This window comes from Ranitomeya imitator, chromosome 2, assembly GCF_032444005.1.
Source record: "Ranitomeya imitator isolate aRanImi1 chromosome 2, aRanImi1.pri, whole genome shotgun sequence".
In the NCBI taxonomy this organism is placed as follows: domain Eukaryota; kingdom Metazoa; phylum Chordata; class Amphibia; order Anura; family Dendrobatidae; genus Ranitomeya; species Ranitomeya imitator.
In genome coordinates, this window is record NC_091283.1 from 228,753,992 (window position 1) to 228,769,801 (window position 15,810).

Genomic DNA, 15,810 nt, shown 5'->3' on the forward strand with positions numbered 1-15,810 from the left:
GCAAGGGGAGGAGACGTTGCTGAAAAAAGGGGAGACGCCGGTACGGCTGGACGCGCTGGAGGTTTACCTAAATAGATACCCAGACGTAGCAGCAGCGTCACTTTTGAGGGAAGGTTTTGGTGAAGGTTTTAAAATTCCATTTATTGAGCACGATGTTCGTTTGTCAAAGAAGAATTTAAAATCGGCACTGCAGTTTCCAAGTGTAGTTTCCGAAAAGTTGAAGAAAGAGGGATTTGGGAAGGATGGCTGGACCTTTTGCAGCGGCTCCGCTTAGTAATTTGAGGGTATCACCGCTCGGAGTGGTTCCGAAAAAAGAGCCTAACAAATTTTTAGGCTTATTCATCACTTGTCTTTCCGAAAAGGGTTGTCAGTGAATGACGGGATCGACCCTCAACTGTGTGCAGGGTCGTACATGTCGTTTGATGTAGCAATGAATTTGGTTCGGTTGTTCGGAAAGGGGGCTTTGTTGGCAAGAACGGATATCGAGGCTGCGTTTCGCCTGTTACCTGTGCACCGAGAGTATGCACTTGTTAGGTTATTTTTGGAATGGGGGTTTTTACATTGATCGTTGTCTTCTCATGGGCTGCTCGCTATCGTGCGCTTATTTTGAGGCGTTTAGTACATTCTTGGAATGGGTTGTTAAGGATGTATCTGGTTTGAATTCTTGTTTACATTACCTCGATGATTTCATGTTTGTAGGCCCGCCACAATCTGCGGTTTGTTCAATTTTACTGCATACAATGGAGAGGGTGGCAAAAGGATTCGGGGTCCCGTTAGCGGCTGAAAAGACCGTTGGGCCAGTGACTACACTGAGTTTTCTAGGCATAGAAATTGACACTGTGGCGATGGAATGTAGATTGCCTGATGAAAAGCTGGTTGCCTTTCGAGATGAGGTTAGAAGAGCAAGTACACGGCGTAAGATAACGTTACATGATTTACAATCTTTATTGGGCAAGGTGAACTTTGCTTGCAGAATTATGCCAATGGGCCGCGCATTTTGTCGGCGTTTGTCTTTGGCGACGGCGGGAGTAAAGTCTCCCCTACATTTTGTCAGATTGACAAAGGATTTGAAGCAGGATTTGAAGGTGTGGGCTCTTTTCTTGGAGGAATATAATGGCAAATCCATCTGGATTCAGCCAGTTGAGAATACGGTGGACTTAGGTTTTTTCGTTAACATGACTGAAAAACATGGTTTTAGTTTGCAGTACCATGATCAGAGGTTAGCGGCGGAGTGGCCATTCACGTGGCGCGAGCGAGGTTTGTTGCAAAACCAGATTCTGCTTCAGTTATTCCCTAGAGTTGTGGCGTTGTCAGTATGGGGTGAGATGGTGATGAATTAAAAAATCTGTTTTTCTTGTGATCATGCGGGAGTCGTGGAGGCTATCAATACGTTATCTGCGGTGTCTCCAGAGGTCATCAGGATACTGCAGCATCTGGTTTTCCTGGGTCTAAAGTTTAATTTGTGGATTGTGGTGGACTTTAAGGCTACTGTGACCACTCATGCTGATGATGTCTTTTTCCATTCACAGTGGCATCAGTCTCAAGGGCCGAGACATTGCATGGATTCAGCGGGCCAGGATTGTCCAGCGGAACTGTGGAACCTGCCCTTCGGGCCGCAAGGGAGTTGTTTTCTAGATCTTTGTCGGATAGGTCTTGGATGCAGTATGATCAGGCTTGGAGTACATGGCAGAATTGGAAGGTGTCCCATGGGGCTGGAATGGATGATGAGAATAGGCTGCTGTTGCTAGTAGGGCATGTGTGGGGGGCGGGTTGGTCGGTGTCCAAAGTGAGTAAGTTCTTAGCCGGTTTAGCGTTTGGCTTTAAGGTTAGAGGTTTGCGGGACGAGACAAAATCATTCTTGGTGACACAAATAGTGAAGGGCTGGAAAAAAGAGCAGAAGTCGATGGACGGTAGGCGACCGGTCTCCTTTGCAGTGCTGTTAACGATTGGAAGGCAATTACGGGTTGTTTGTTTTTCAGAATGGGAGGTGAACTTATTTCAAGCGGCTTTTTCGTTGGCGTTTTTTGGGGCATTTCCCTTGAGGGGAGTTGGTCAGTCCTTCCAGGTTCAAAAAAGGGGGTTTATTGAGGGAAGACGTGGACGTTACTTCAGACAGGGTGGTTGTGTTCATTCGTGCGTCAAAAACGGACGTCACTGGAAAAGGTTGTAAAATAGTGTTATTCGAGATTCCAAATTGTCCATTGTGCCCGGTAACCTGTGTGGATAATTTCATGAAATGCTGTGTGGAAAATGAAATGCTAGGTGAAATCCCAAGAAACAATGAAAACCCTATATTAAGGGTCACCAATCTAACCCAAGAAGAGGTGCGAAACCGGCTAAATAAGATTAAAATAGATAAATCTCCGGGTCCGGATGGCATACACCCACGAGTACTAAGAGAACTAAGTAATGTAATAGATAAACCATTATTTCTTATTTTTAGTGACTCTATAGCGACAGGGTCTGTTCCGCAGGACTGGCGCATAGCAAATGTGGTGCCAATATTCAAAAAGGGCTCTAAAAGTGAACCTGGAAATTATAGGCCAGTAAGTCTAACCTCTATTGTTGGTAAAATATTTGAAGGGTTTCTGAGGGATGTTATTCTGGATTATCTCAATGAGAATAACTGTTTAACTCCATATCAGCATGGGTTTATGAGAAATCGCTCCTGTCAAACCAATCTAATCAGTTTTTATGAAGAGGTAAGCTATAGGCTGGACCACGGTGAGTCATTGGACGTGGTATATCTCGATTTTTCCAAAGCGTTTGATACCGTGCCGCACAAGAGGTTGGTACACAAAATGAGAATGCTTGGTCTGGGGGAAAATGTGTGTAAATGGGTTAGTAACTGGCTTAGTGATAGAAAGCAGAGGGTGGTTATAAATGGTATAGTCTCTAACTGGGTCGCTGTGACCAGTGGGGTACCGCAGGGGTCAGTATTGGGACCTGTTCTCTTCAACATATTCATTAATGATCTGGTAGAAGGTTTACACAGTAAAATATCGATATTTGCAGATGATACAAAACTATGTAAAGCAGTTAATACAAGAGAAGATAGTATTCTGCTACAGATGGATCTGGATAAGTTGGAAACTTGGGCTGAAAGGTGGCAGATGAGGTTTAACAATGATAAATGTAAGGTTATACACATGGGAAGAGGGAATCAATATCACCATTACACACTGAACGGGAAACCACTGGGTAAATCTGACAGGGAGAAGGACTTGGGGATCCTAGTTAATGATAAACTTACCTGGAGCAGCCAGTGCCAGGCAGCAGCTGCCAAGGCAAACAGGATCATGGGGTGCATTAAAAGAGGTCTGGATACACATGATGAGAGCATTATACTGCCTCTGTACAAATCCCTAGTTAGACCGCACATGGAGTACTGTGTCCAGTTTTGGGCACCGGTGCTCAGGAAGGATATAATGGAACTAGAGAGAGTACAAAGGAGGGCAACAAAATTAATAAAGGGGATGGGAGAACTACAATACCCAGATAGATTAGCGAAATTAGGATTATTTAGTCTAGAAAAAAGACGACTGAGGGGCGATCTAATAACCATGTATAAGTATATAAGGGGACAATACAAATATCTCGCTGAGGATCTGTTTATACCAAGGAAGGTGACGGGCACAAGGGGGCATTCTTTGCGTCTGGAGGAGAGAAGGTTTTTCCACCAACATAGAAGAGGATTCTTTACTGTTAGGGCAGTGAGAATCTGGAATTGCTTGCCTGAGGAGGTGGTGATGGCGAACTCAGTCGAGGGGTTCAAGAGAGGCCTGGATGTCTTTCTGGAGCAGAATAATATTGTATCATACAATTATTAGGTTCTGTAGAAGGACGTAGATCTGGGTATTTATTTATTATGATGGAATATAGGCTGAACTGGATGGACAAATGTCTTTTTTCGGCCTTACTAACTATGTTACTATGTTACTATGAAAAGAGGTGGTGTTTTATCCGACCCACTGTTAGTTCACGTGGATGGCTCCTTCTTGTCGCGTTTTTAATTTGTTTCAGTATTTTGGAAGTGCTTGGAGGCAGGGGGAATTTCAGCGGCAATTTACAGTGGGCATTCATTTCGGATAGGGGCTGCAACGGAAGCGGCCAGGAGAGGTTTGGGGGATGAAGTGGTGAAGAGAATAGGGCGGTGGGAATCGGAGAGATTCCGGTCTTATGTTCGCCCAGGTTTGGTTTAATTTCCTGGTTCAAGTATTTGGTGGTTTTAAAAAAATTATTGATGTTATTGTTTTACTCTCTTGCAGAGCATGGAAAAAGGCTGGTTTGGATAATGGGACACTCGTTGGTGTTCTGGGCAGCGCAGAGGGCAGTGGTTCGTCCGGATGGTCGTCAGTTGGGTTTTTCGCGGGATGTGGCAATCCTGAGGTGGATTGGGAAAAGGGGGATGACATGGAGTCAGTTTTTGCCCGAGTTTCACCGCTTTGTGCGCTTGGATCAGGTCCCACAAATAGTGGTTGTCCATTTGGGGGGAAATGACTTGGGGAAGAGGCCTTGTAGAGAACTCATAAAAGACATCAAGTTCGATATGCTATGGCTGTGGGCGATGTTTCCCAAGGTTCTGGTGATTTAGTCCGATATCGTTCCGCGGAAGGTTTGGCGGGGCGCTAGGTCGCTGGAGGGGGTGAACAAGGCAAGGATCAAGGTGAACAAAGCTGTTTCTCGATTTATGGCAAGGAACGGGGGGCTAGTAGTACGGCATATAAATTTGGAGTCCGGCACGGGAGGTTACTGGAGGTTGGATGGTGTGCATTTGAATGCAGTTGGTACAGATATGTGGTGTTTGGCGATCCAAGAAGGCATCAAAACAGCTTTGAAGGTGTGGGGGGACATAAATGTCTAAGGAATTAGAACATTTATGTTTGTAGCAGGGGGTGATGGTCCTCGAAGTTGGTGGAATTGGAAAATGGCAGATTGATGGGGGGGGGGGATCTCAACAGGTCCTGGACAACCCTGGGTGATTTAAAATGGTCAAGGGATATAGATAATCCCATGGAAGGGATTATTATGGGAACCATTAACAGGTGTGTGGTTTGGCCTGGTGGGTGGATATTTGCCTCTGAGCTGGTGCGTAGCGGCTGGGGGTAAGGCGGATCTAAGGCCAAATAGGTGGGACGTTTGTCTGGAAAGAATATTCGATTATATATTTTGGGCTTCGTGGATCATCCACTTCCGGGGTTTATTGTTTCAATATGTTGTATATTAAATGTTAATAAATGGCTGCTGTGGCCAATTAATCCAACCCATGCTTATAGTGTGTTTATTAGGGCTAGTTTCCTGGTATAGGAGAGGGGAGAGGTGGTCGTAACCTCGGGAGTTATATGAGGTAAGAAATGGGATCTTGCCTTCGAGCTCACATGAGTCACAGATACCCTTTGTCAAGAAAGGCTGTACTGGGGCCTCCGGCCATTAGGGGAGGCCGACATGACGAGGAGACATGCGAATATAGGAAGCTCATAAACCTGGTGTGGGCTATAGGGTTAATAGTGGGGTTATGGGTTGAGCGGAATTTGTAATTTGAGGGGAGTAGGTGGGGTCAGAGGTGGGGTTGAGGGGACCTTATAAATAGGGGTGGCCATATTAGTGGGGCAACCATTTTAGGTACTCACCGGCCGAATCCTGAAGCTCCCACCCACCCTCCCTTTGTTTAGGGTTTAAGGTTTAAACTCATTTTCGTTACTAGGTATGAGTTTGGGACTGCGGTTCATTATTGCAAAGGTATTTTATTCCTTTTTGAGTATGGAAGAACATCTGTCATGGCAGCGTGACAGGGGGTGGTGGTCCTCGAAGTTGGTGGAATTGGAAAATGGAGGATTGATGGGGGAGGGATCTCAACAGGTCTTGGACTCCCCTGGGTGATTTAAAATGGTCAAGGGATATAGATAATCCCATGGAAGGGATTATTATGGGAACCATTAACAGGTGTGTGGTTTGGCCTGGTGGGTGGATATTTGCCTCCGATCTGGTGCGTAGCGGCTGGGGGTAAGGCGGATCTCAGGCCAAATAGGTGGGACGTTTGTCTGGAAAGAATATTCGATTATATGTTTCGGGCTTCGAGGATCATCCACTTCCGGGGTTTATTGTTTCAATATGTTGTATATTAAATGTTAATAAATGGCTGCTGTGGCCAATTAATCCAACCCATGCTTATTGTGTGTTTACTAGGGCTAGTATCCTGGTATAGAAGAGGGGGGAGGTGGTCGTAACCTCGGGAGTTATATGAGGTAAGAAATGGGGTCTTGCCTTCGAGCTCACATGAGTCACGGATACCCTTTGTCATGTCAATGTCCACTCTGCTCTACAGACTCTAGTAGGAGTGTTTTCACTATTCCCTTTGCTGTAAATTGATGGCACACCCCCTCTGTATCTGATAAAAGTATTAGTTTAGTGCCCTAAACACAGATCATTGTCAGAAGCTGGAGGTTCAGTGTCTGCTGAGAAGTTTGGGAAAGTTCTTCACAATGGAGCCTGCTACCAGTCATCAGGATGAGTGAGTATAATGGTTGTATGTCTGCAATATGCTGATCTGGACAGTGCGGGGTCCTAGGGAGCCTTGCTATGGGTACAGAGTCACTGCTCCCCAAAGATGAATCCTATCTGCTCTGCATGTATTTGTTGTTTTCAGTCACAGGGGCCACCTCATCTACCAGAGCAAGCTGCACAAGGAGCGTAAACCTTGTAATGTTCCCAGGAAAAGGATGCTCCTCACAAATACATGATTGTTTTTATTGCAGGGAAATATGATTGTTACAGGCTAGGTTTTATTTTCACATGGTGTATTTTGCGAATACAGATCCCCCGCTGTCATGGAGCCGCCGGCTGCTGTGTCCAAGTATGTGCATTCCCTACCAGTGTGGCTTACATTTGCTAGCATGCATAGAACTTTCTTACAAGAAAGAAGTATATTTTGGTACCGTATTAGCCAGTAGATAGAAAAATATCATTAAAAAGCCATTAAAAGGTATCAACCACTGAGGACTCTCAATTCTAAATATTTTTAGAACTTTCTTATTAACTTCTGGGTGTCTTTCTATGGTAAATTCCCTTGTGTGATGCAATCTGCAGAGTATCTCACTCAGATGGAGCTCTGCATGGGTTACACTGCAGTGTGAGGTGTACTATTTTGTCAGCTCTGCACGTTTTTCAGCACTTTATGATTGTGTAGGTTGGATTCCCTTTCACAATAGTTGTGCTGCGCATCACAAGTCTTATACCACTGTTTTTAGAAGACCAAAGCGGATGTACCTCACTTGTCCAGTCTGCTGTAAAGTGACAGAACGACTGGACAGACATCTCGTGGAACAGTGCATGAAGGAAAATTCCGCCAAGGAGAGGACAGATGCTCTGGATGCTGCAAGGGAAAGAGTTCGCAAAATTGCATCCAAAGGGACAACAATGGATGAGGAGGAGATTCTGTCATTTGGAACCGCGGCGAACATGATCCCTTTTCTGGAGGATAGAGGGTTCCTCATACTCCGCAAGCCAAGTACGGCCAGGTAGGCTCCACTTTAGCCTGTCAAAGTTTTGGATATATCACATGACTATGATTAACCCCTTAGTGACTGAGCCAAATTTTTGAAATCTGACCAGTGTCACTTTATGTGGTAATAACTCTGGAACGCTTCAACAAATCCCAGTGATTTTGAGATTCTTTTTTCGTGACACATTATACTTTATGATAATGGTAAATTTAGGTTGATATGTTTTGTGTTTATTTATAAAAAAATATCAGAAATTTGAAAAAAATGTTAAAAAATTAGCAATTTTAAAACTTTGAATGATTATCCCTTTAATCATGATAGTCATACCACAGCAAACCATTAATAAATAACATTTCCACGTGCCTGCTTTACATCAGCACCATTTGCAAAATGTTATGTTATTTTGTTAGCATTTTAGGAGGTTTAAAAATGTAGCAACAATTTAAATTTTTTTCAAGGAAATTTGCAAAATGTAGTTTTTTAGGGACCTATCTATGTTTGAAGTGAATTTGGGGGTCCTATATATAGGGAAACCCCCACAAGTGATACCATTTTAAAAACAGCACCCCCTGACATATTGAAAACTGCTGTCAGGTAGTTTATTAACCCTCGGGTGATTTTCAGGAATTAATGTAAAGTGGCATGAGAAAAATGAAAATGTGTATTTTTACCACCTAAATGTCACTAACTTCTGAACAGATTACTGCAGCCGGCAGACTCTAAAGCCGCTATTTGGTCGTGAATTGCCATGGCAAACATCAGGACCACACAATCATGATCTGAGACCACCAATTGGGATAAAGAGGAAGCCCCCACACTCTATTAACCATTTATAATGATGTAGTCACTACTGAGAGCAGCATCTAAGGGGTTAAATAGATTTGGATGGTGCAAACACTGATCATGGCTATTGCAGGAAGTTGTCAGCTATAGTGCACGACAGATGCGGGATTGTAACCTGTATGGGGAGACTATTCTCTTATATGTCCGGTCAGTTAAAAGATGTATTGGCGGTCATTAAGGGCTTAATACTAACCAATATTAGTGTTTAACACTCTGATCCGCCCAACGTCAGGATGGATCAGGCACTTTTTTAGCAGATAGGGTTTATGGTTAGGGCAGATCCCTGATTTTCGGTCAGTTTGGGTCGATGCTTTTGACCCCCATCTAACTCGGGATCGCTCATCACTATTAGATATGAATGTCCTCTAATCAGGTGGCTTTTTATAATTTACAGGACAGTCCAAATTGAGGAGGAGCAGAGTGACAAAGCACCTGCAGAAGCATGCGAAGAGGACATTGAAGTTGCTCAAGAAAGCGAGAGGTATGTATATTCAATTATAGAAAAGACCACCAGAGATCACCTGTAGAGTGAGTTTATGCTTTGTCTTTTCATTATGATACACTCGCATAGAGAATCAGAATGAATACAGAGTAATAGCTAAATATAATCTATTTGATCTGCAGCTAATTTATATTCTTCTATTATCTATAGCGATCTGCCATAGTAATCCCTATTCTCTTGGATTATATACCATGAGATAATTTTTCAATTTTTTGTGTATTTTGTACATCTCCTCTACTATATATGTACAAAATTATGTTTGGTGTTTGTCATACTAACTATTTAGAACTGAGGAAGAGGTTCCCTCCACCTCAATTCTGATGGAGCAACAAGGCTCACCAGATAGGACTGAGGAAGAGGTGCCATCCACATCAATCCTGATGGAGCAACAGGGCTCACCAGTTGGTAAAGTTGAGGGATTTGAAGAGGTGATTGTGGGTAGTCCAGCTCTCACGGTTCCTAATATGATGGATCTTCTTTAAGACCAGAGTGATGAAGATGATGGAGACAGTGACGAGGATGGAGACAGTGACGAGGATGGAGACAGTGACGAGGATGGAGACAGTGACGAGGATGGAGACAGTGACGAGGATGGAGACGGTGACGAGGATGGAGACAGTGATGAGGATGGGGAGTCGTCTGGTGAGGAATATGCCGTCTCCTCTGATGAGGAGGAATCCGCCGTCCAACCTGAGCAGGAATCCACCGTCCCTTCTGAAGAGCAGGAATCCGATGTCTGCTCTGATGAGGATCTAAACAGGTCAGGAAATATTCAGTCTTTGTTTTCTCATAATCTGTAAAATGAAACACACAAGTCTTAACTGTTGTTGTTTCATCCAACATTAGAATTCAAAAGAGAAGATGGACAGGACTGAAACTAAAAATGAAACAAGCTGACCTATATAAACGGTTTAAAGATGCCGATCCAATCCTTAAAGGTTTTTCTGATTATTTAAATAAAAATTTGGCAGTAAGGAAGGTGAAGCAAGAGGTTGCAGACGTTTCACGCTTCCTATACTATATGAATAAAGACTGTGCGAGTTTGGAGTTCGTGAAGGACATTGTGAAGGCACAGTCTTTCTTTGTCAAGCTGCGGGAAATCGGACTCTCAAGCCAGACGGCGTTCAATTATTTAAAGCATGTTAAGAGATTTGTGCGCTATCAGCTAAGAGGAACCAATTTGGCCTATGAAAACCCGGATCTGTATCGAGCATTTAAAATCTTTAAAGGGGTGGCCAAGGATATCCAGAAAAATCTGGCAAAGCGTGTCTCACAGGAGGTGGCCAGCAACAGGCAAGTTATGTGCCTATATGAATTTGTGCAAATTTTGTTAGAATCAAACTCTTTTGTCCCCAGGGTTTTAACATGCCCATATGTAACCATCATATGTTTTGTCCATCTTAGATATGACACATTAACAACAACACATTTGCCACTATCACACTATTTAAAGATTCTGGATGTGGCCAAGCCATCCTTTTTTAAATCACTCAGCGAGATCCAAAGGAATAGCAAGAAAAGGAAACATCAGTTAAATGTCCTGAACTACCTGGAGGCCATACTGGTATTAAAGCACGGACAACGGCCAGGCGTAGTAAAGAATCTCACAGTAAGTATCCACCTCCTCTGCCTTATTATAATAATCTCATTTATATATAGCCAACATATTCCACAGCACTTTACAATTCAGAGGGGACATAGATACCATGAGGAGTGAGGGTCCTGCTCACAAGCTTACATTATCTTCTTACATGATACCTGTCACTTAAACTTTCTCATCTGTCTTCACTCCAAGGTTTCAGAATGGGAGAGGAGGAAGCCTCACACATGTAAGGGGCAAGACTTCACAGTTGTCGGGGTGAAGGCGCACAAAACCTCCGCACAACAAGTGGCCTGCTTTGCACTTACTCCAACTGAAGAAGAAGTAAGATTTCTCAAAGTATCCTTTCCTCATAGAGATGGACTCTGGGATTTTCCATCCTTACCATGTTTGTATTTGCTTTTACAGTGGTTCAAAGTGTATTTAGAGAAAGTGAGACCCCATCTAATCAAGCCAGACACGCCAAATACCTTCTTCGTATCCTTCACAGGAAAAGCCATCTATAATGTGTCCAATGACATTATGCGTTTCCATGAGAAGTAAGATTTGGAAAGTCTAAAATATTTCTGAAAGTCTGTGTGCGGAGCTATACGTTTGTTTGGTTCTCTACATTTCATTCGAGGTTTGAGGTTCCCCTTGTCACCAGTAAAATGATCAGGAAGGTGATTGAATCCTGGACCATCTCTCGGCTGAAGGACACAGAAAAGCATCTGATTGTCAGGTATCTAGGGCACTCTAATGAAACGGCAGAAAGAAATTATCGGGAAAATATATTGGAAAACATCTGCCATGGCCACTTGCTGGTCCTAAGATCCTTTGAGGAAGAAAGGCAGGAAGCAGGAGCCAGCACATCAAGGTATTTCATTGTCAAGTTTGTTACAAAGCAGGTCTGAGTTTGTACTTTACATACACTAAGATTTGATTGGCTTTCTAACACTTCTAAAGGGCTGCAGAAGAGAGTACAAGGGAACCTGCGATTGGACAGTTCGTATACCTTTAATTCAATTCTATGATGCCAAGCTAATGGGTGCGCTCATTAAAAGTTCTAATAGTAATGATTTTATTTCAGGGCAGGTTTAGATTCTCCACCTGCCATGAAAACGCGGCCAAGGGCGGCCCAGTCCCTGAAAAGAAGCTCCTCAATGTAATTATGCAACATTCTTTTATACATTAAATGTCTATCCTTAAGGGAAGGTAACATTTTTGCAATTCTTGACTTTTTTACAGCAAATATTAAACTTTTATTTTTTTTTATCCAATATTATATTTCTTCATTAGAGCAAAATTAATTTTAAAATTTGATATATTACACTGAAACACTAGGGGGAGACTACCTGGCCTCTCTCCCCATGTGCGCTCTCCCCATCCCATGATGATCACACTCTGAACACTGCAGGCTGGCGGTGAGAGGTGTCTTGAGGTTCTTATGGATTTTGGGGAGAGTATAGAAGTGTTTTTTAACACTTGTGAAGAGAGTACTACAGAACCTTTGATTAGATAGTACATATACCTTTACTTCAATAACATGATGCCAAGCTAATGGGTGCACTCATTAAAAGCTCTAATAGTCATGATTTTATTTCAGGGCACGTTTAGATTCTCCACATGCCATGGAAACGGGGTCAAGGGCGGCCCAGTCACCAGAAAGGAGCTCTTCAAGGTAATTATGGCACATGCTTCTACACATTGCATGTCTGTCCTTAAAAAAGTGAAAGAATCCCGTCTAATGTTATTCCAAGGGTAGAGAGTAAGGAGTCCGTTGAAGCAAATACAGATAGGGGAAGGGGGTGTGTGTCTTGAGATGGATTTGGGGATAGTATAGAGGACTGGTTACAGGATTTGGATGTTTTAAGTCGTCTGCTAACTTCCTATCTATGGTCCCTCTTTTAAGTAAAACTCCCCCTTCTCTCCAACAGTGGTTGTTATGCTGGATTCCTTGGTATTGGGGTGTAGATGGAGCCATCGCTGAGTTGATGTAGGATCTCGTTAGTGTAATAGGAACGGTCCACGACCAAGATGACCCCACCTTTGTTCTCTGGCTTAATGATAACTTGTTCTCTTATAATTGTCTGTTAGGGATTCTTGCCTTGTCCAAAATGGTCCAACACTGTAGCAACCACCACCATGTATTGCAGATATCTGCCAACGGTGATGCATGTAAGGTTACTCTAAAGGTACCGTCACATTTAGCGACGCTGCAGCGATATAGACAACGATGCCAATCGCTGTTTAGGTCGTTGTTTGGTCGCTGGAGAGCTGTCACACAGACAGCTCTCCAGCGACCAACGATGCCGAAGTCCCCGGGTAACCAGGGTAAACATCGGGTGTGCTCTGCTCTACGGCCGGCCGGCGCTGACACAGTGCAGGGAACCTAACGCCGGGGGACAGACACCGGAAAGTAAGTATGTACTTGTTTTTTTTTTAAAACTTTTACAATGGTAACCAGGGTAAACATCGGGTTACTAAGCGCGGCCCTGCGCTTAGTAACCCGATATTTATGGTTACCAGTGAACACATCGCTGGATTGGCATCACACACGCAGATTCAGCGATGTCAGCGGGTGATCAGCGACCAAAAAAAAAGGTCCTGATCATTCCCAGCGACCAACGATCTCCCAGCAGGGGCCTGATTGTTGGTCGCTGTCACGCATAACGATTTTGTTAACGATATCGTTGCTACGTCACAAAAAGCAACGATATTGTTAACGAAATCGTTATGTGTGAAGGTACCTTTAGTGTTGACATGCTCTAACATCACTATTTGTATTCCCTTATAGCACAGAAGAACCCAGCACCTTTTGTCAGAGGATGAATCCAGTTGTCCTGCTCAAGCGTTTAGAGGATTTCTAAGGAACAACTGTAGCATTCATTTTGTGGTTTTCATTGTTTTTTTGTTTCTTTTACTATATATTAAAGTCAGTAAGGATGTTTTGGTTTGGCAGTATTGTATTTTCTAAATAATTAAACATAATAACTTTAGCAAATTTGTGAGTCATGTCCTCTTCTGCATCTACGTGCTGGGTATGGTATTTTACAGTACCGTTACACGCTTCAACTTCTGAACCATAATCGTTCCTGCAGTCGCTCATGTGAACGAAGATGAACCGTTAAAGGTGTTTCACCACTATGAGGAGAAGGTATCCCTCATCAATGTAGCTAATTATAGGTACCATACACAGATATATAAGATTGTGGACGGGAAATGTGCCCACACACAGACACCTACCAGATAGGGGTATGCGATTATGTCCCCAAAAATTCCTGCAAAACTTCAAACCGCTGATCAAGAGGCAATCTAGTTTTATCGGCTCACCTCTCCATGATGTGTGCACAGACTTCCACAGCGCTTTGTAGATGAGTGAAGATTGGAATAAGTCAGTTAGCCCAACATCGGAGGCGAATATCCAAAGATAAAATCTCCTACTGTATTGATCCATTTAAAAGGGGAGATACGATCCATCAAACAAGACAAAATGTGAAATCCAAGAGATTACAATGCTGACAAGATGGGCTTCGAACAATACATCATTGTCATCTCTTGGATTTTATATTTGTCTTGTTAGATGGATCAGAAGTCATCTTTTTAATGGATTAATCAAGCATATCCACCTCCGATGCTGGACTAACTCACCTAGTGGAATTTAAACCGCGGATGGTGATCGCTGTGGAGCTGCTGCCTCTTCCCCACCATCAGTAGCAGCAGAGCCTGGAAAAGAAGAAGGATCAGCGCTCAGTACAGAAGTGCTCAGAGTAGGCCTTCACTGGCACAGCTTTCCAGCACATGAAAGCTCAGACAACTATATAAGAAGTACACAATTATTGGGAGGAGAAGACACAGCCATTCAACATACCAGTCCTAAAAAACACGTATGACACACCTACAACACAGACACAAGAGAAGGAGGGACGGCATGAGGAATGTGTGCAAACTGTAAAGCGCTGCAGAATATGTTAGCGCTATATAAAAATAAAGATTATTATTATTATTATTACACCTGTCCCCCACCAGTGTGTGTTGCATCCAGTCCCCCTTCTATATCAGATACTGGCTGATGACGGAGTACAGCAAAAGCCCCTGGATGTAGGCTTACCGTACTGATTTTATTTAAATAAAATCTCTATCTCTCCATCCATCCATCTCCATCTCTCCATCCATCCATCTCTCCGTCCATCCATCTCTCCATCCATCCATCCATCTCCATCTCTCCATCCATCTCTCCATCCATCTCTCCATCCATCTCTCCATCCATCTCTCCATCCATCTCCATCTCTATCCATCCATAAATCTCCATCTCTCCATCCATCCATCTCCATCTCTCCATCCATCCATCTCCATCCCTCCATCTCTCCATCCATCCATCTCTCCATCCATCTCTATCCCTCCATCCATCCATCTCTCCATCCATCCATCTCCATCTCTCCATCCATCCATCTCCATCCCTCCATCTCCATCTCTCCATCCATTTCTCCATCCATCATCTCTATCCCTCCATCCATCCATCTCCATCTCTCCATCCATCCATCTCCATCTCTCCATCCATCTCCATCTCTATCCATCCATAAATCTCCATCTCTCCATCCATCGATCTCCATCTCTCCATCCATCTCCATCCATCTCCATCTCTCCATCCATCCATCTCTCCATCCATCCATCCATCTCCATCTCTCCATCCATCCATCTCTCCATCCATCCATCTCTCCATCCATCTATCTCTCCATCCATCCATCTCCATCTCTCCATCCATCCATCTCCATCTCTCCATCCATCTCTATCCATCCATAAATCTCCATCTCTCCATCCATCTCCATCCCTCCATCTCCATCTCTCCATCCATCTCTCCATCCATCCATCTCCATCTCTCATCCATCCATCTCCATCTCTCCATCCATCCATCTCTATCCCTCCATCCATCCATCTCCATCTATCCATCTCCATCTCTCCATCCATCCATCTCCATATCCCCATCCATCCATCTCCATCTCTCCATCCATCCATCTCTCCATCCATCTCTCCATCCATCCATCTCTCCATCCATCCATCTCTCCATCCATCTCCATCTCTCCATCCATCCATCTCTCCATCCATCTCTCCATCCATCCATCTCTCCATCCATCCATCTCTCCATCCATCCATCTCCATCCATCCATCTCTCCATCCATCTCCATCCATCCATCTCTCCATCCATACATCTCTTCTCTCCATCCATCCATCTCAATCCCTCTATCCATCCAGTAAGAAGATAAAAAGCAAGTACATTTTGGAATTGTATGAAGTTTTTTGTGCAGTGTGGGCTGAGGTTTTTCAGGAAGGTGAGAAGTGCATGAGAGCTTTACATGGGAGAGAGAAGGAGAGAGGAGCTGATG